We start from the raw sequence: 20,887 nt of genomic DNA on the forward strand, positions 1-20,887 counted from the left end.
ATATTTTTATAAAATATAAAATATTTTATAAAATAAATATTTTATAAAACTATTTTATTTTGCATATTTTATTAAAATAAAATATTTTATGAAATATAATATATAAATTTTATAAAGAAAAATATAAAATATATATTATTTATGTATGTTTTATATGTAAAATATATATTATATATATTATATATATATATATATAATATATATATATTGAGTCAGAGAGCTTCAATGATAGGGAGACAAATTTCACTTCACTGGGAGAAAAATCGGACCTACCGATCCTTCCTGGTCACACTATTTGTCTGCTGTGTGACCTTGGGCAAGTCGCTTCACTTCTCTGTGCCTCGGTTACCTCATCTGTAAAATGGGGATTAAAACTGCAAGCCCCACAGGGGACAGGGGCTGTGTCCAACATAATTGGCTTGTACCACTCATTCATTCAATCGTATTTATTGAGCAGCTAGTATGAGCAGAGCACTGAATCATCATCATCATCATCAATCGTATTTGTTGAGCGCTTACTATGTGCAGAGCACTGTACTAAGCGCTTGGGAAGTACAAATTGGCAACATATAGAGACAGTCCCTATCCAACAGTGGGCTCACAGTCTAAAAGGGGGAGACAGAGAACAAAACCAAACATACTAACAAAATAAAATAAATAGAATAGATATGTACAAATAAAATAAATAAATAAATAAATAAATAGAGTAAAAAATATAATACAGCAATAAACAGCCATTCCCTGCCCACAGCGAGCTTACAGTCTAGAGCGGGGGAGTCAGATATTGTTCAGTACACTGCCTGGCACATAGTAAGTGTTTAAATACCACAGCTATTATTATTATTGTTATTATTATTAAAGGAATCCAGTGTTGTAAAGTGCTTAACAAATACCACAGTTATTACTATTGCTATTATTATTATTATTCAAGGAATCCAGGGTTGTTAAAGTGCAACGGGGGATACATTTATTAATCAAATCAATCAATCAATCGAATTTATTGAGCGCTTACTGTGTGCAGAGCACTGTACTAAGCGCTTGCGGCGTGGCTCAGTGGAAAGAACCGGGGCTTTGGAGTCAGAGGTCATGGGTTCGAATCCCGGCTCCCCCACGTGTCTGCTGTGTGACCTTGGGCAAGTCACTTCACTTCTCTGAGCCTCAGTTCCCTCATCTGGAAAATGGGGATTAAGGCTGTGAGCCCCCCGTGGGACAACCTGATCACCCTGTATTCCCCCCCCAGCGCTTAGAACAGTGCTCTGCACATAGTAAGCGCTTAATAAATGTCATTATTGTTATTATTATTATTATTATTATTATTAAAAGTACAAGTTGGCAACATATAGAGACAGTCCCTACCCAACAGTGGGCTCACAGTCTAAAAGGGGGAGACAGAGAAGGAAACCAAACATACTAACAAAATAAAATAAATAGAATATATATGTACAAGTAAAATAGAGTAATAAATATGTACAAACATATTATTATTATTATTATTAATGAGGATGCCCTGCATTCTAACTCCAAACATGGTAAGTTGAGGACTGCCTGTATTCGCAAAGGCACTTCGACAACCTCACTCCATCCCTGTGGGGCAAGTCCCCGGTATTTGAAGGCAGCCAAAACAACCACCCAGAAGATTAAGAAAACGAGCTATAGAGTAGACGTCATCCTCAAAGGCTATTATAATTACACCTGTGAGCCAGAAAATAACCATCAGATGAAGACCCATCCTAGATAACAAGATGGAGAAATGGAGGCAAAACTGATAACCAGACCCCCTTTTTTCTCTCCTCCTCCCCACCCTACCTTCTTCCCCTCCCCACAGCACCTGAATATGTTTGTACAGATTTATTACTCTATTTATTTTACTTGTACATATTTACTATTCTATTTATTTTGTTAATAATGTGCATCTAGCTTTATTTTTATTTATTCTGATTACCTGACACTTGTCCACATGTTTTTTTGTCTGTCTCCCCCTTCTAGACTGTGAGTCCGTTGTTGGGTAGGGACTGTCTCTATATCAATCAATCAATCAATCAATCGTATTTATTGAGCGCTTACTATGTGCAGAGCACTGCACTAAGCGCTTGGGAAGTACAAATTGGCAACAAATAGAGACAGTCCCTACCCAACAGTGGGCTCACAGTCTAAAAGGGGGAGACAGGGAACAAAACCAAACATACTAACAAAATAAAATAAATAGAAATAGAATAGATATGTACAAGTAGATGTTGCCAACTTGGACTTGGCAAGAGAAGCAGTGGAAAGAGCCCGGGCTTTGCAGTCGGAGGTCATGGGTTCAAATCCCGGCTCCATCAGATGTGTGACTTTGGGCAAGTCACTTCACGTCTCTGTGCTCAGTTACCTCGTCTATAAAATGGGGATGAAGACTGTGAGCCCCCCGTGGGACAACCTGATCACGTTGTAACCCCTGCAGTGCTTAGAACAGTGCTTTGCACATAGTAAGCGCTTAATAAATAGCATTATTATGATTATTACTTCCCAAGCGCTTAGTACAGTGCTCTGCACACAGTAAGCGCTCAATAAATACGATTGAATGAATGATAACCAGCAGGACATATTTAGAAAGAGTGGTATGTCACACTCGCCCCTCTAATTGCCTCAGCGAATCCAAAACCCCTTTCATAATGTTTCCTTAAGTAATTTTCTCGTACTGCAACCAGTTAATTTTGTGCCATTTAGGATAAAAGGTGTGTGGGACACCTCTCTAGCACAGGTTCCAATGTAACAGCACTGCTGAGATAAGTTAGATTTAATGAAAGGTTGGAATAATGAGGAGATGAGTTAAGAATGAGTAAAAAAAGACATTTTTTTTTTAAAGAGAACGTGTGAAAACAATCTAAAAGGGTCTCAAAAACAGTTTTGGAGCTTGATCTAGGGTGAAATTTTCCACCAACCTATCATTCAGTGGTATTTGAGTGCTTAACTGTGTGCAGAGCACTGCACTAACCACTTCGGAGAGTACACTACTTAGAGAAGCAGCATGGCTCTGTGGAAAGAGCCCGGGCTTGGGAGTTAGCGGTTGTGGGTTCGAATCCCGGCTCCGCCACTTGTCAGCAGTGTGACTTTGAACAAGTCACTTCACTAGTACAATCAATGAATCAATTGTATTTATTGAGCGCTTACTGTGTGCAGAGCACTGTACTAAGCGCTCGGGAAGTACAAGTTGGCAACATCTAGAGACAGTCCCTACCCAACAGTGGGCTCACAGTCTAAAAGGGGGAGACAGAGAACAAAACCAAACATACTAACAAAATAAAATAAATAGAATAGATATGTACAGGTAAAATAAATAAATAGAGTAATGAATATGTACAAACATAGTACAGTGCTCTGCACACAGTAAGCACTCAATAAATACGATTGATTGATTGATTCACTTCGCTGTGCCTTAGTTACCTAATCTGTAAAATGGGGATGAAGACCGTGCGCCCCGCGTGGGACGACCTAATTACCTTGTATCTAACCCAGTGCTTAGAACAGTGCTTGGCACGTAGTAAGCGCTTAACAAATACCATCATCATCAATACAACAGAGCTGGAAGACACATTCCCTGTCCACAGTGAGCGCACATTCAAGAATAAGAATAATAATAATAATGGCCTTTATTAAGCGCTTACTATGTGCAAAGCACTGTTAACTGGTTAGGATAGCTAGATGTCAACATTAAGTCAACACTCAAGGTTTAGACCCTCATCCTGACTTGACAGTGTCCCACATTCCCCACATTCCCGCATTCAGCAAGAGTGATGGGAGCAATCTAATCAATAGGAGATATTGAGCACCTACAGTACACAACTTGGTACCCAAAATAATGGGAGAGTACAATAAAATTAATAGAGAAGCAGCATAGCTAGTACCAAGAGCATATCTATTCTATTTATTTTATTTTGTTAGTATGTTTTTGTTAGTATGTTTGGTTTTGTTCTCTGTCTCCCCCTTTAAGACTGTGAGCCCACTGTTGGGTAGGGACTGTCTCTATATGTTGCCAATTTGTACTTCCCAAGCGCTTAGTACAGTGCTCTGCACACAGTAAGCGCTCAATAAATACGATTGATGATGATGATGATGAAGAGCATGGGCCTGGTTACTAATCCTGGTTCTGCCACTCGCCTGCTGGGTGACCTTGGGGAAGTCACTTCGCTTCTCTGGATCTCAGTTTTCATTCATTCATTCATTCTTTCAATCGTATTTATTGAGCGCTTACCGTGTGCAGAGCACTGTACTAAGCGCTTGGGAAGTCCAAGTTGGCAACCTATAGAGACGGTCCTTACCCAACAACGGGCTTACAGTCTAGAAGGGGGAAATAGACAACAAAACATCTCATCTACAAAGTGGTCTTCCTCCCCCTCGGACTGTGAACCCCCTCTGGGACAGGAACGGTGTGTGATCTGATTGTACTGAGGTAGAAAAGCAGCACGGCCTCGTGGAAAAAGCCTGGATTTAGGAGTCAGAGGGCCTGGGTTCTAATCCTGGATCCACCACTTGTCCGCTTTGTGACCCTGGGCAAGTCACTTCTTTGGGCTGGTTTTTCCTCATCTGTGAAAGGGGGATTAAATCCTACCTCAGCGTGGCTCAGTGGAAAAAGCCCGGGCTTTGGAGTCAGAGGTCATGGGTTCAAATCCAGGCTCTGCCATTTGTCAGCTGTGTGACTTCGGCCAAGTCACTTAACTTCTCTGTGACTCAGTTACCTCATCTGTAAAATGGGGATGAAGACTGGAAGCACCCCCTGGGACAACCTGATCACCTTGTAACCTCCCCAGCACTTAGAACAGTGCTTTGCACATAGTAAGTGCTTAATAAATGCCATTATTATTATTATTATTATTATTACCTCCTTCTGCCTAGACCATAAGCCTTATATGGGACTGGGACTGTGTCCAAACTGGTAGCCTTGTATCTATCCCAGTGCTTAGAACAGTGCTTGGCACATAGTAAACACTTAACAGATACCATAATTAATTAATTATTATGTCTACCGCAGACAGCATTCAGCAAATACCCCAAATATCATTATTAATAGACATGATACCTGGCCTCAAAGATCTTCCAATCTAGAAGGGAATAATAATAATAATGATGACGGCATTTGTTAAGCGCTTACCATGTGCCAAGCACTGTTCTAAGCACTGGGGGACATACAAGGTGATCAGGTTGTCCCACGGGGGGCTCACAGTCTTAATCTCCATTTCCCAGATGAGGTAGCTGAGGCACAGAGAAGTTAAGTGACTTGCCCAAAGTCACACAGCTGAAAAGTGGCGGAGCCCGGGATTAGAACCCACGACCTCCGACTCCCAAGCCCAGGCTCTTTCCATTGAGCCACGCTGCTTCTCCCAGACACTAAAGAAGACAGACAGAAGACAGACACTAAAATAAATTACAGGAAGGATATTACTCTATTTATTTATTTATTTTACTTGTACATATCTATTCTATTTATTTTATTTTGTTAGTATGTTTGGTTTTGTTCTCTGTCTCCCCCTTTTAGACTGTGAGCCCACTGTTGGGTAGGGACTGTCTCTATATGTTGCCAATTTGTACTTCCCAAGCGCTTAGTACAGTGCTCTGCACATAGTAAGCGCTCAATAAATACGATTGATGATGATGATGATGATGATGATGATTAAGCAATGGAATATAAAGATATGTCCATAAATGCTAGGGCATTGGTGGGGGGACAGTCAAGTGTTTGGACGATGCAGAAGCACTGAAGTAGCAGGGGTTTTTTTGTTGTTTCTTTCAATGGTACTTGTTAAGCACTTACTATGTGCCGGACACGGAACAAAGCACTGGGGTAGATACAAGTTAAATTAGGTTGGACGTAGTCTCCATCCCACATAAGGCTCACAGTCTTCATCCCCATTTTACAGATGCGGGAACTGAGGCACAGTTAAATTAATCAGTCAATCAATTGTATTTACTGAGCGCTTACTATATTATACTAAATACTTGGGAGAGTACACTATAACGGAGTTGTTAGACACATTCCCTGCCCTCAGTGAGCCTTATTGGGTCAAACTGAGCTCCCTCCTTCCTCTCCCCCTCCTCTCCCTCTCCATCCCCCCCCGCCTTACCTCCTTCCCCTCCCCACAGCACCTGTATATATGTACATATGTTTGTATGTATCTATTACTCTATTTTATTTGTACATATTTATTCTATTTATTTTATTTTGTTAATATGTTTTGTTCTCTGTCTCCCCCTTCTAGACTGTGAGCCCACTGTTGGGTAGGGACCGTCTCTGTATATTGCCAACTTGTACTTCCCAAGCGCTTAGTACAGTGCTCTGCACACAGTAAGCGCTCAATAAATCCGATTGAATGAATGAATGAATGAGAAGCTCGTGAAGCTCACGCTGCTCATGAGAAGCAGCGTGGCTCAGTGGAAAGAGCCCGGGCTTTGGAGTCAGGGGTCATGGGTTCAAATCCAGACTCCGCCACTTGGCAGCTGTGTGACTTTGGGCGAGTCGCTTCACTTCTTTGTTCCTCAGTTACCTCGTCTGTAAAATGAGGATTAAAACTGTGAGCTCCCCATGGGACAACCTGATCACCTTATAACCTCCTTAGCGCTTAAAACAGTGCTTTGCACATAGTAAGCACTTAATAAATGCCATCATTATTATTATATTGGGGGAGACGGACAGTAGTATAAATGAATAAATTATGGATATGTACGCAAGTGCTGTGGGGCTGAGGGAAGGGTGAATAAAGGGGGCAAATCCAAGTGCAAGGGTGAAGCCATAAGTCAGTCTGCCAATCATATTAATTGAGTGCTCACTGGGTGGAGAGCACTGTACTAAGTGCTTGGGAGAATACAATATAACGGACACATTCCTTGCCCACGGTGAGTTTACAGTCCAGAGAGAGAGACAGACATTAATATAAATAAGTAAATTACAGATCTATACATGAGTGTGAGGGGCTGGGAGGGGGGATGAATAAAGGGAGCAAGTCAGGGTGATGCAGAAGGGATTGGGAGGAGAAGAAAGGAGGGCTTAGTCTGGGAAGTCCTCTTGGAGGAGATAATAATAATAATAATAATAATGGCATTTATTAAGCACTTACTATGTGCAAAGCACTGTTCCAAGCACTGGGGAGGATACAGGTAATCAGGTTGTCCCATGGGGGGCTCACAGTCTTAACCCCCATTTTACAGATGAGGGAACTGAGGCACAGATGTGCCTTCAATAAGCCTTTGGAGCAGGGGAGAGTCATGTCTGTCAGATTTGAGAAGGGAGGGGACTCCGGGCCAGAGGGAGGACAGGAGCATGGTGTTGGTGGAGATAGAGGAGGTCGAGGTATAGTGAGAAGGTTAGCGTCTTACTTTGTATGCTGTAAGTAATAATAATGATGGCATTTATTAAGCGCTTACTATGTGCGAAGCACTGTTCTAAGCACTGGGGAGGTTACAAGGTGATCAGGTTGTCCCACGGGGGGCTCACAGTCTTAATCCCCATTTGACAGATGAGGTAACTGAGGCCCAGAGAAGTGAAGTGACTTGCCCAAAGTCACACAACTGACAATTGGCCCCCTCCCTCCTCTCCCCCTCCTCCCCATCTCCATCCCCCCCGCCTTACCTCCTTCCCCTCCCCACAGCACCTGTATATATGTATATATGTTTGTATGTATTTATTACTCTATTTATTTATTTATTTTATTTGTACATATTTATTCTATTTATTTTATTTTGTTAATATGTTTTGTTCTCTGTCTCCCCCTTCTAGACTGTGAGCCCACTGTTGGGTAGGGACCGTCTCTATATGTTGCCATCTTGTACTTCCCAAGCGCTTAGTACAGTGCTCTGCACACAGTAAGCGCTCAATAAATACGATTGAATGAATGAATGAATTGGGGGAGCCGGGATTTGAACCCCTGACCTCTGACTCCAAAGCCCGTCCTCTTTCCACTGAGCCACGCTGCTTCCCAATTATGAAGTATAAAGTGGAACCTCTGCTCCATCATGGGGAAGCTTCCCTTCATCTTACTGTACTCTCCCAAGTGTGCGCACAGTAAGTGCTCAATAAATACGATTGACTGAATGAATGAATTACTATGTGCCAAGCACTGTTCTAAGCACTGGGGTAGGTACAGGGTAATCACGTTGTCCCACATGGGGCTCACAGTCTTAATCCCCATTTTACAGATGAGGTTAACTGAGGCATAGAGAAGTTACGTGACTTGCCCAAAGTCCCAGAGCTGACAAGTGGCGGAGTTGGGATTAGAACTCACGACCTCTGACTCCCAAGCCTGAGCTCTGTCCATTGGAGAAGCAGCATGGCTCAGTGGAAAGAGCATGGGCTTTGGAGTCAGAGGTCATGGGTTCAAATCCCGGCTCCACCAATTGTCAGCTGTGTGACTTTGGGCAAGTCACTTAGCGTCTCTGTGTCTCAGTTACCTATCTGTAAAATGGGGATAAGACTGTGAGCCCCCCGTGGGACAACCTGATCTCCTTGTAATCTCCCCAGGGTTTAGAACAGTGCTTTGCACATAGTAAGCGCTTAATAAAAAAATGCCATCAAATAATAAAATAAATAATGATAATAAATAATGATAAATGCCATCAAATAATAAAATAAATAATGATAATAAATAATGATGATAAATAATGATAATAATAAATAATGATGGCATTTGTTAAGCAAATGCCGTCATCACCAAGCCACCCTGCTTCTCCAGCATTCATTCATTCATTCAATCATATTTATTGAGTACTTACTGTGTGCAGAGCACTGTACTAAGCGCTTAGGACAGTACCAGCAGGATTGAAGGGAGTGGGATTTGAGGACATGAGGCCTTAGTTGGGGAAGACCTCTTGGAGGAGGTGTACTTTTAATGCACCTTTGAAGGTGGGGAGATTGATTACCAGATAGAGAGAGGGCATTCCAGGCCAGAGGCAAGACATTGAGTTAAGCTATGGACTGTAAAGCTCGTTATGTGGCAGGGACTGTATCAGCTAATTCTGTTGTATTGCAATAATAATGATGGTATTTGTTAAGCCCTTACTATGTGCCAAGCACCATTATGAGAAGCAGCATGGCTCACTGGAAAAGAGCCCGGGCTTTGGAGTCAGAGGTCATGGGTTCAAACTTGTACTTCCCAAGCGCTTAGTCCAGTGCTCTGCACACAGTAAGCGCTCAATAAATACGACTGATTGAATGATTGGAACATGTCTGCTAACTCTTTTGTGCTGTACTCTCCCAAATGCTTAGTACAGTGCTCTGCACATAGTAAGCACTCAATACCATTGATCAATAATAATAATGATGGCATTTATTAAGTGCTTACTATGCTTACTATGATTGATTGATTGATTGGGAAGTGTCTAAAATACTGGGATGGTGTTGATGGCAAGAATATAATAGTCCCAGACCACTGCAGTGACAGACTCTTGGCAAATGTTTATCTGAAACGGGGGAAATGGTAACACTGAAGAGCCTAGTTTTTCCAGTACTTAACATAATTACTTTTATCTGGCAAAATGAAGCCCTTTGGAAGTATTAATTTTCATATCAGTAGGGGGCCATTTAGTGCACTGAAGCAGTGTATCCTCAACAATATTTATTGAGTAAAATGCCTTCTGGGTTCCCAAGGCTGTACTAGGTAATTGATTGATCGATGGCATTTATTGAGTGCTTACTCTGTGCATAATACTGGACTAAGTACTTGGGAGAGTACAATAATAATAATAATAATGGCATTTATTAAGCGCTTACTATGTGCAAAGAACTGTTCTAAGCGCTGGGGAGGTTACAAGGCGATCAGGTTGTCCCACGGGGGACTCACAGTCTTAATCCCCATTTTACAGATGAGGGAACTGAGGCTCAGAGAAGTGAAGTGACTTGCCCAAAGTCACACAGCTGACAATTGGCAGAATCGGGATTCGAACCCAAGACCCCTGACTCCAAAGCCCGGGCTCTTTCCAGTGAGCCACGCTGCTTCTCTTCTTTTAGACTGTGAGCCCACTGTTGGGTAGGGACTGTCTCTATATGTTGCCAGTTTGTACTTCCCAAGCGCTTAGTACAGTGCCCTGCACACAGTAAGCGCTCAATAAATACGATTGATGATGATGATGATTCATTCATTCATTTAATCGCATTTATTGAGCGCTTACTGTGTGTAGAGCACTGTACTAAGCGCTTGGGAAGTACAAGTCGGCAACATACAGAGACGGTCCCTGCCCAACAACGGGCTCACAAATCCCATTGATTAATTCTCTAAATCCACAGTTAGTTTTCATCCTCAAAAGCAACAGGGAAGCAGCTGCAAATACAATGTGCACCTCCAGCCTGAAGAGATAACTTCTCAGCTGTGTGACTCTGGGCAAGTCACTTAACTTCTCTGGGCCACAGTTACCTCATCTGTAAAATGGGGTTTAAGATTGTGAGTCCCACATGGGACAACCTGATCACCTTGTATCCTCCCCAGCGCTTAGAACAGTGCTTTGCACATAGAAATACCATAATAATTATTATTATTATAACAGCTTCAGGAAGGGTTTTATTAATTTGGCTGGAAACTAACCCTCTTCCTAATTGTCTAATATGCTTATTATCACACAATAATTAAGCCTCTCCACTAATGCTAGCAAGCTTCAGGGTGGCACCTTTTTACCTAAGGCACTAAATTACTAGAAGGGGAGGAAAATAAAACAGGCTTTTATTTTATTTTTTAAATCTACCCATCCAGAACAAGTAAAAACATAACAGAAACCATATTTGTCTCTCTTGCTGCAACAAGTAAAAGCACAACAGAAACCATGTTTGTCTCTCCAGCTTCACAACAATCCCAGTTTTTATGTCACTAGGAATCCCAGTTTTTATGTCACCTGAACAGTGTCACAGTGCAGACACAGATGTCAAAGACAATAACAGTAATAATGTCCATGGACTTTGGGAGGGAAAACTACATGCTTTAAAACAGAGAGATTTTGAAACGTAATAATGTCCAGGGAATTTGGGAGGGAAAGCTACATGCTTTAAAACAGAGAGATTTTGAAACGTAATAATGTCCAGGGAATTTGGAAGGGAAAGCTACATGCTTTAAAACAGAGAGATTTTGAAACATTAATTGCGCAAACTTCTGCTATGACCACCCCAGAGTTGTAATAACCGAAACAGTCAGTAAAAGACTCGTATAAACTACACAGCATGGTATCCAAAAACAAAACCAGGGATTTGCCACTCTTGGTATAAAAAGACCAATACCGTACTAATAAGGAACCAGCACTTTGCTTGACAAAAAGAAACAAATTGGGAGGAGAGGTAGGAACTAGAAACTCATTAAGTGGGTTGTGAGCTTCCAGTTTCGAAGATAATCAGCTGCAAATTACTGCAAGGGGAAAATGGTACTGAATCACAACAAGCGTAATATCCCATCAAATTCTTTCTCATCCCCCCGCCCTTCCCTGTTGGACAGGCTAAAGGGAGGCAGGATCCTTCCAACGAAACCGTAGAAATTCAGGCTTTCAGATTAAGCAGAGGTGGCCCCAGATAAATCCAAAAATCAACCCCTTGGATGCACATTTATTTTTAGGCACATGTTTTTAACTTGAAGAGGAAGGAGCATAATCGGTTTACCTGTTTCTCATGATAACTTCCAGGAGCAGCTGCAATCATCTCGGTAGTCATCATCTCGGTAGCCACCAACAGCAGAAAAAAGGAAAGAGAGACAACCCACTGGAACTGAATTTATAGCTGACTCACTGGGCTTGGCTAGTGAATTTACTCCGCCCCGTTGCACTGCTTTTTGCTATTCTCTCTGGCCCACCCAATATACAGTTTTTAGGTGGAAAAATGGAAGAGGCAGATACCTTTTTTTAAAATTATTGTACTCCCTGGGTGGCTTTGTATGGGGTGATTTTATTCAAGAGATGTGACTTTGATTGTATTCAAGAGATGCTAATGGTAGTCTTTTTGGGTTTGGGGAGCTGAATTCTGAAAGACTGAATTTCTAGGGTTCCGTGGATATATTCACCAATAAGTTGAAAACTAGTACAGACCCTACAATAATAATGATTGTATTTGTTAAGCACTTACTATCGGCCAAGCACCGTTCTAAGCCCTGGGGTAGGTATAAGGAAATCAGGTGGTCCCACACGGGCCTCACAGTCTTAAACCCCGTTTTACAGATGAGGTAACTGAGGCACAGAGAAGTTAAGTGACACAGCTGACAAGTGGCAGAGCCGGGATTAGAACCCAGGACCTCGTACTCCCAAGCCCATGCTCTTTCCACTGAGCCACGCTGCTTCTCTATTATAATGACGATAATAATAATAATGGTATTTGTTAAGCATTTACTATATGCCAGGCACTGTGCTAAGCGCTGGGGTGGATACAAGCAAATCAAGTTGGACACAGTCCCTGTCCCATGTGGGGCTCACAGTCTCAATCCCCATTTTACAGATGAGGGAACTGAGGCACAGAGAAGTGAAGTGACTTACTCAAAGTCACACAGCAGAGAAGTAGTGAGGCTAGGATTAGAACCCATGACCTTCTGACTCCCAGGCTGTGCTCTATCCACTACACCATTCATTCAATCAATCGTATTTATTGAGCGCTTACTGTGTGCAGAGGACTGTACTAAGCGCTTGGGAAGTACAAGTACCATGCTGTTTCTCACCCCTATGACATGATGTGGGGTGCTCAAAGAATTGTGAACATCCTACGGACCTCTTTAGATTTTAAAAGGACAGAGTCAAATATAGCAGAAGTAAAAATTGGCTAGAAGGATCTTCAGTTTTTCATTTCTATTTTTTTTATGGTATTTGTTGCCATAAAGTAAGTTAAGTGCTTATTATGTGCCAGGCACTTTACTAAATTTGGGGGTAGATATGAGGTCATCAGGTTGGACACAGTCCATGTATCACATGGGGCTCACCGTTTTAATCCCCATTTTACAGATGAGGTAACTGAGGCACAGAGAAGTGAAGGGGCTTGCTCAAAGTCACACAAGGGACAAGTGGAAGAGCAGGGATTAGAACCCATGTCCTTCTGATTCCCAGGCCCAAGCTTTATCCACTAGGTCACCTTGCTCTAACGCACAGGAAACAAAGTTTTGGGATTTCCCTGGAATAACAATGTTCCTTCCTAAACATATTTGAACAGAGAACAGACATTTCCACCTTGTGGCTGCTAAAGCTTTGTTTCTCACAGCTATTTGTTTCTCACTAAGCTATTAAACGCTTAGTACAGTGCTCTGCACACAGTAAGCGCTCAATAAATACGATTGATTGATTGATTTCTCTGTAGCAGCCCTGTCAGCTGCTTAGCTCTCTTGTGCCTTTATCATTCCAGAGTCTGTCACAGTCCTTTATTTGATACCCTTGATGTTATAACTTGAAGCGCTATTCCAGTTTTCTAATTTAGGGAGGAAAATTATGGTTGCAGTTGATATTGTAAAGAATCATATCATTCAATCGTATTTATTGAGCGCTTACTGTGTGCAGAGCACTGTACTAAGCGCTTGGGAAGTACAATCACTTTAGTTATAACTTCTAGACTGTGAGCCCGCTGTTGGGTAGGGACCGTCTCTATATGTTGCCAACTTGGACTTCCCAAGCACTTAGTACAGTGCTCTGCACACGGTAAGCGCTTAATAAATACGATTGATTGATTGATTTAGTTATTTTACTTGCTCATTTCCCCTCAATCATCCCACTCTGCTTGGGCTACTGTGAGGAAGAAAAACCTTAATGTTTTGGGCAAAGGTAACTTCACATATGTGAACTTCATAACTTCAAATAGGTGAACCATAACTTCACCATGTGCTTGGCAGATAGTAAGCACTTAACAAATACCATTATTATTATTATCATTATTATTGTTATTATTATTATTATTTGCCAGAGCCAGGCAGATGCTATTAGTGGGAGAGGGAGACAAAAAGTGCTCACAAATAGGAGCAGAGGAAAGAACAAGGATTTTCATCAGCGGCATAACTATGGAGAAGCAGCATGGCTCAGTGGAAAGAGCACAGGCTTTGGAGTCAGAGGTCATGGGTTCAAATCCCAGCTCCGCCAACTGTCAGCTGTGTGACTTTGGGCAAGTCACTTAACTTCTCTGTGCCTCAGTTACCTCATCTGCAAAATGAGGATTAAGACTGTGAGCCCCCCATGGGACAACCTGATCACCTTGTAACCTCCTCAGCACTAAGAACAGTGCTTTGCACATAGTAAGCGCTTAACAAATACCATCATCATTATTATTATTATTTCAGGATGAAGTAGCTGAATGAATAACTGAATATCCAATAGAAAAGTCGTATTTGCATGAGCGCTGCGAATGGGTAAAATGAATGATGGATTCTCCCAGGGGACTGAGCAGTGGACAGTCGGAGAAGTCGCTCAGAGAAAGGGATAATATTAGAGATCTATATTAGGATTCTTGACTGTGAGCCCACTGTTGGGTAGGGACTGTCTCTATATGTTGCCAACTTGTACTTCCCAAGCGCTTAGTACAGTGCTCTGCACACAGTAAGCGCTCAATACATACGATTGAATGAATGAAGCAGCGTGGCCTAGTGGATAGAGCATGGGCTTGGGAGTCAAAAGGACCTAGGTTCTAATCCTTTCCCCACTGTTGTCTGAAGTGGGCAAGTCACTTCACTTCTCTGTGCCTCACTTACCTCAACTGAAAAATGGGGATTAAGACTGACAGACAGGGACTGTGTCCAACCCGATCTGTTGTTGGGTAGGGACCATCTAGACTGTGAGCCCATTGTTGGGTAGGGACCGTCTCTATATGTTGCCGATTTGTACTTCCCAAGCGCTTAGTACAGTGCTCTGCACACAGTAAGCACTCAATAAATACGATTGAATGAATGAATGAATGAATCGCTATATGTTGCCGACTTGTACTTCCCAAGTGCTTAGTACAGTGCTCTGCACACAGTAAGTGCTCAATAAATACGATTGAATGAATGAATGAATCTCTATATGTTCTCTATCTGTTCTCTCTATATATATAGAGATATATATATATATATATATATGTTCTCTCTATGTATATCTCTTGGAGGAGATGGGACCTGAATAATGCTTTGAAAGTGGAGGGAGGTGGTTTGGCATTTATGGAGAGGGTGGGAGTTCCAGGCTAGAGGGAGGATGGGAGAAAAGGGTCCGTGGCGAGATAGATGAGCTCTGGGCCCAGTATGTATATATGTTTGTACATATTTATTACTCTATTTATTTATTTTACTTGTACATATTTATTCTATTTATTTTATTTTGTTAATATGTTTTGTTTTGTTGTCTGCCTCCCCCTTCTAGACTGTGAACCCGTTGTTGGGTAGGGACCGTCTCTATATGTTGCCAACTTGTACTTCCCAAGCGCTTAGTACAGTACCCTGCACACAGGAAGCGCTCAATAAATACGATTGAATGAATGAATGAATGAATGAATGAAAGAGCAGAGTGTTCGAGCTGGGCTGGAGTAGGAGATCAGTGAAGTGAGGTAGGATGGGGTGAGCTGCTTGATGTCTTTGAAGCCTACGGTAAGGAGTTTCTGTTCGATGCGGAGGTGGACGGGCAGCCAGTGGAGATTTTTGAGGAGTGGGGAGAGATGAACTGTACCTCGTTCTCACCTGTCCCGCCGTCGACCCCCAGCCAACGTCCTCCCCCTGGCCTGGAATGCCCTCCCTCTGCACATCCACCAAGCTCGCTCTCTTTCTCCCTTCAAAGCCCTACTGAGAGCTCACCTCCTCCAAGAGGCCTTCCCACACTGAGCTCCCTATTTCCTCTCCTCCTCCCCACCCCCCTGCCCTACCTCCTTCCCCTCCCCACAGCACTTGTATATATATTTGTATAGATTTATTACTCTATTTATTTTACTTGTACATATTGAGTATTGTATTTATTTTGTTAATGATATGCATAGAGCTTTAATTCTATTTGTTCTGATGACTTTGACACCTGTACACATGTTTTGTTTTGTTGTCTGTCTCCCCCTTCTAAACTGTGAGCCTGTCGTTGGGTAGGGACCGTCTCTATATGTCACCAACTTGTACTTTACTTCCCAAGCGCTTAGCACAGTGCTCTGCACACAGTTAGTGCTCAATAAATGCAATTGAATGACTGAATGAATGAGTGAACTGAACGTTTTTGCTGATAAATGTTTCATTGAGCAGAGTGAAAGTGTGGATTGGAGTGGGGAGAGAGAGGAGGCCGGGAGGCCAGAGACAAAGCAGATGCAGTAGTCAAGGCAGGACAGGATAAGTGCTTGGCTCAACATGGTAGCGGTTTGTAGGGAGAGGAAAGGGTGGATTTTAACAATGTTGTGAAGGTAGAACTGACAGGATTTGGTGACAGATTGACTATGTGGGTGGAATGACACAGATGAGTCGAGAATAACGCCAAAGTTATGGGCTTGTGAGATATGGAGTATGGTGTGTTTACAGCGGTGGGCTAGTCAAGGAGACGATCAGGTCTGGGTGGGAAGAAAAGGAGTTCAGTTTTGCACATGCTTAATTTGAGGTGTCAGCAGGACATCCAAATAGAAATGTCTTGAAGGCAGGAGGAAATGCGTGATGGCGGGGAAGGCCGGGCGGTCAGGGCTGGAGATTTGGGAGACACCTGCGAAGAGATGGTAATTGAAGCCGTGGGAGTGAATGAGTTCTCCAAGGGTATGGGAGTAGAGGGAGAAGAGAAGGGGACCTAGAACTGAGCCTTGAGAGACCCCCACTGTCAGGGTGGGAGGCAGAGGAGAAGCCAGCAAAAGAGACTGAGGAGGAGAGGTGAGAGAGATAGAAGAACCGAGAGAGGACAGTGTCTGTGAATTTCAAGGAGAAGGGGGTGGTAGACAGGGTCAAAGACACCTGAGGGGTCTAGGAGGTTTAGATGAAGTGGCAGCGTGGCTTAGTGGAAAGAGCCCGGGCTTGGGAGTCAAAGGATGCGGGTTCTAATCCCTTCTTCGCCGCATGTCTGCTGTGTGACTTTGGGTAAGCCACTTAACTTCAAAGCACTTAGTACAGTGCTCTGCACACAGTAAGCGCTCAACAAATACAATCAAATGAATGAATACTTAGCACTTACTAAATACCATTATTATTATTAGAGGCCATCAGACTTGGTGAGAAGGAGGTCATTGGTTAACTTAGAGAGGGCTATTGCAGAGTGAAGGGGGAGGAAGCCAGATTGGAGGACAGGGAGGAGAGAATTGGAGGATAGGAAGTGGGGAGAAATGATAGAAGAGAGATGAGGTGATGATAATAATGATGGCGTTTGTTAAGCACTTACTATGTTCAGAGCACTGTTTTAAGCGCTGGGGGGATACAAGGTGATCATGTTGTTCCTCGTGGGGCTCACAGTCTTAATCCCCATTTTACAGATGAGGGAACTGAGGCTCAGAGAAGTTAAGTGACTTGCCCAAGGTCACACAGCAGACACGTGGGGGGAGCCGGGATTAGAACCCAGGACCTCTGACTCCCAAGCCCGTGCTCTTTCCACTGAGCCACACGGATAACTGGAGGGACCCTGGGGTCAAGGGAGGTTACTTTCTAGGACAGGCATAAGCACTTTTGACAGCTCTGGGGAAGAAGCTGTTGGAAGATAAAGATGAAGATGGCAGACAAGGAGGGAAGAAGGAAGGGGGTAAGTATTTTTAAAAGATGTGAAGATGCGGACGGTGGAGGTGATCCAGGGTTGCCAGTGAGTGGCATGAGCCTAGCAGGGGTACAACGGGGTTCAGTTCAGTGGAGGGGGTGGGGTTGAGTATGTCGTTTGTACATTAGAGAAGCAGCGTGGCTCAGTGGAAAGAGCCCGGGCTTGGGAGTCAGAGGTCATGGGTTCAAATCCCGGCTCCGCCGCTTGTCAGCTGTGGGACTTTGGGCAAGTCACTTCACTTCTTTGTGCCTCAGTTACCTCATCTGTAAAATGGGGATTAAGATTGTGAGCCCCACATGGGACAACTGATCACCTTGTATCCTCCCCAGCACTTAGAACAGTGCTTTGCACATAGTAAGTGCTTAAATACCAAAATTGTTAATATTATTATTGTCAGGGGAAGGTAGCTTGGATATGGTAGTTTAGTACAGTGCTAAGCACTTAGTACAGTACTCTGCACACAATAAGCGTTCAATAAATAAGATTGAATGACTATGGAGACCAAATGGGGTAAGGTAGTTGTAGAATACTGGAAGGGGTCATAGGAACAGAGCTCTCTGTGGGGGGAAAAGGACAGATTTGCAGGGGGGTGGGTGTACGGGGAAAAAGAGCAGGCGAAGAGGTTGTGGTCAAGATAGAAGAATTTCAGAATTGGCAAGGGTGGAGATTGAACAGTTACAAGATCAAATGTGTTCCCAAGTTGGGAAGTGTGTGAGGTGGGATGGAGCAGGAGGTCACTGGAGTAAAGGAGTGAGAGGAGGTGGAGAGGAGGTGGAGCCATCATTATTTTTATCACCTCATTTCTCTTCTATCATTTCTCCCCACTTCCTATCCTCCGATTCTCTCCTCCCTGTCCTCCAATCTGGCTTCCTCCCCCTTCACTCCACAATAGCCCTTTCTAAGGTAACCAATGACCTTCTTCTCACCAAGTCTGATCTTCTAGGACAGGAACATCCATATGAATATCGAAGTCCCCAAGGATCAGTGTAGGGATGGAGAATGAGAGAAGGAATGTGAGAAAGAAATCAAAAGGGTTCAGAAAATTGGAGGAGGAGGCTGGGGGGTGATGATGATGTTGATGCTATTTGTTAAGTGCCTATTATGTGCCGAGCACTGTTCTCAGCGCTGGGGTAGATGCAAGGTAATCAGGTTGTCCCACGTGGGGCTCAGTCAAATAAGGTATTTATTAAGAGAAGCAGCGTGGCTCAGTGGAAAAGAGCCCGGGCTTTGGAGTCAGAGGTCATGGGTTCAAATACCGGCTCTGCCAATTGTCAGCCGTGTGACTTTGGGCAAGTCACTTCATTTCTCTGGGCCTCAGTTCCCTCATCTGTAAAATGGGGATGAAGACTGTGAGCCCCCCGTGGGACAACCTGATCACCTTGTAACCTCCCCAGCGCTTAGAACAGTGCTTTGCACATAGTAAGCACTTAATAAATGGCATTATTATTATTATTAAGTGCTCACTTCATGCCAAGCACTGTTCTAAGCACTGGGATAGATGCAAGCCAATCAGTTGTCCCACGTAGGGCTCACAGTCTTAATCCCCATTTTCCAGATGAGGTAACCGAGGCCCGGAGAAGCAAAGTGACTTGCCCACGGTCACACGGCAGACAAGGAGCAGAGCCGGGGTTAGAACTCATGACCTTCTGACTCCCAGGCCTGGGACCGAGTGGGCGGTAAAGGCGGGTGATAGGGAAGCAGCGTGGCTCAGTGGAAAGAGCCCGGGCTTGGGAGTCAGAGGTCACGGGTTCTAATCCCGGCTCCGCCACTCGTCAGCTGTGTGACTTTGGGCAAGTCATTTCACTTCTCTGGGCCTCAGTTCCCTCATCTGTAAAATGGGGATGAAGACTGTGAGCCCCACGTGGGACAGCTTCATCACCTTGTAACCTCCCCAGCGCTCAGAACAGTGGTTTGCACATAGTAAGCGCTTAATAAATGCTATCATTATTACTATTATTATTATATGGGCTTCAAAGGAAGGGAAAGAGAGGGATGGGGGAGGTGGGATGGTGCCACAGTGGCATTGGAGAGTGAGAAGGAAGCCAATTCCACCTCCTTTCCCAGTGAGTCTGGAGGAGTGGGAGAAGATGAGGCTCTCTCTAGAGAGAGCAGCAGGGATCGCAAAAGGGAGTGGGAAAAGAAGAAAAGTGGGGATTAGTCAGGGAAATCCTCTTGGAGGAGATGTGCCTTCAATAACGCTTTGAAGGGGGAGAGCAATTGTCTTTTGGATATGAAGAGGGGGGGCATTCCAGGCCAGATTCAGATGGGGAAGCACCGTGGCTCAGTGGAAAGAGCCCGGACGTGGGAGTCGGAGGACGTGAGTTCTAATCCTGCTTCTGCCATCAGTCTGCTGTGTGGCTTTGGGCAAGCCGCTCCACTTCTCTGTGCCTCAGTTACCTCATCTGTAAAATGGGGATTAAAACTGTGAGCCCCACATAGGACAACCTGACTACCTTGTAATAATAATAATAATAATAATAATGTCATTTGTTAAGCGCTTACTATGTGCAAAGCACTGTTTTAAGTGCTGGGGGGGATACAAGGTGATCAAGTTGTCCCACGTGGGGCTCACAATATCTATTCCTGAGCTTAGAACAGTGCTTGGAACATAGTAAGTGCTTTAAAAATACCAGCATAACAATGATAATCACAATAATAATAATAATGATAATAAATCTGAGGAGAGCCAGGTTTCAGTGATGGCGAGGAGGAGCAGTCACCTGGGTCAGGAACAGGTCAATAATTCATTCATTCATTCAATCGTATTTTGTACAAATTTGTACAAATCTGTTTGTACAGATTTATTCCTCTATTTTACTTGTACATATTTACTATTCTATTTATTTTGTTAATGATGTGCATTTAGCTTTAATTCTATTTATTCTGACGACTTGACACCTGTCCACATGTTTTGTTTTGTTGTCTGTCTCCCCCTTCTAGACTGTGAGCCCGTTGTTGGGTAGGGACGTCTCTAGATGTCGCCAACTTGTACTTCCCAAGCGCTTAGTACAGTGCTGTGCACACAGTAAGCGCTCAATAAGTGCTATTGAATGACTGAATGAATGAATGAACTGAATGTTTTTGCTTATAAATGTTCCATTGAGCAGTGTGAAAGTGTGGATTGGAGTGGGGAGAGACAGCAGGCCGGGAGGCCAGAGATGAAGCAGATCAATCAATCAATCAATCAATCGTATTTATTGAGCGCTTACTGTGTGCAGAGCACTGTACTAAGCGCTTGGGAAGTACAAATTGGCAACATATAGAGACA

General features: G+C 43.4%; 1 protein-coding gene across 2 annotated transcripts in view; it reads right to left on the reverse strand.

Moving 5' to 3' along the window:
- EVI5 (ecotropic viral integration site 5) overlaps positions 1-11,618 on the reverse strand; it is a 307,843-nt gene extending 296,225 nt beyond the window's left edge. For both annotated transcript variants that reach the window (XM_038745029.1, XM_038745028.1), the window contains exon 1: positions 11,600-11,618. The gene's annotated coding sequence lies outside the window, so the exon portion shown is untranslated. The remainder of the gene's footprint in view (positions 1-11,599) is intronic.
- Between the last annotated feature and the right edge of the window lie 9,269 nt (positions 11,619-20,887).

The sequence above is a fragment of the Tachyglossus aculeatus genome, chromosome 4 (genome assembly GCF_015852505.1).
Source record: "Tachyglossus aculeatus isolate mTacAcu1 chromosome 4, mTacAcu1.pri, whole genome shotgun sequence".
Taxonomy (NCBI): Eukaryota; Metazoa; Chordata; class Mammalia; order Monotremata; family Tachyglossidae; genus Tachyglossus; species Tachyglossus aculeatus.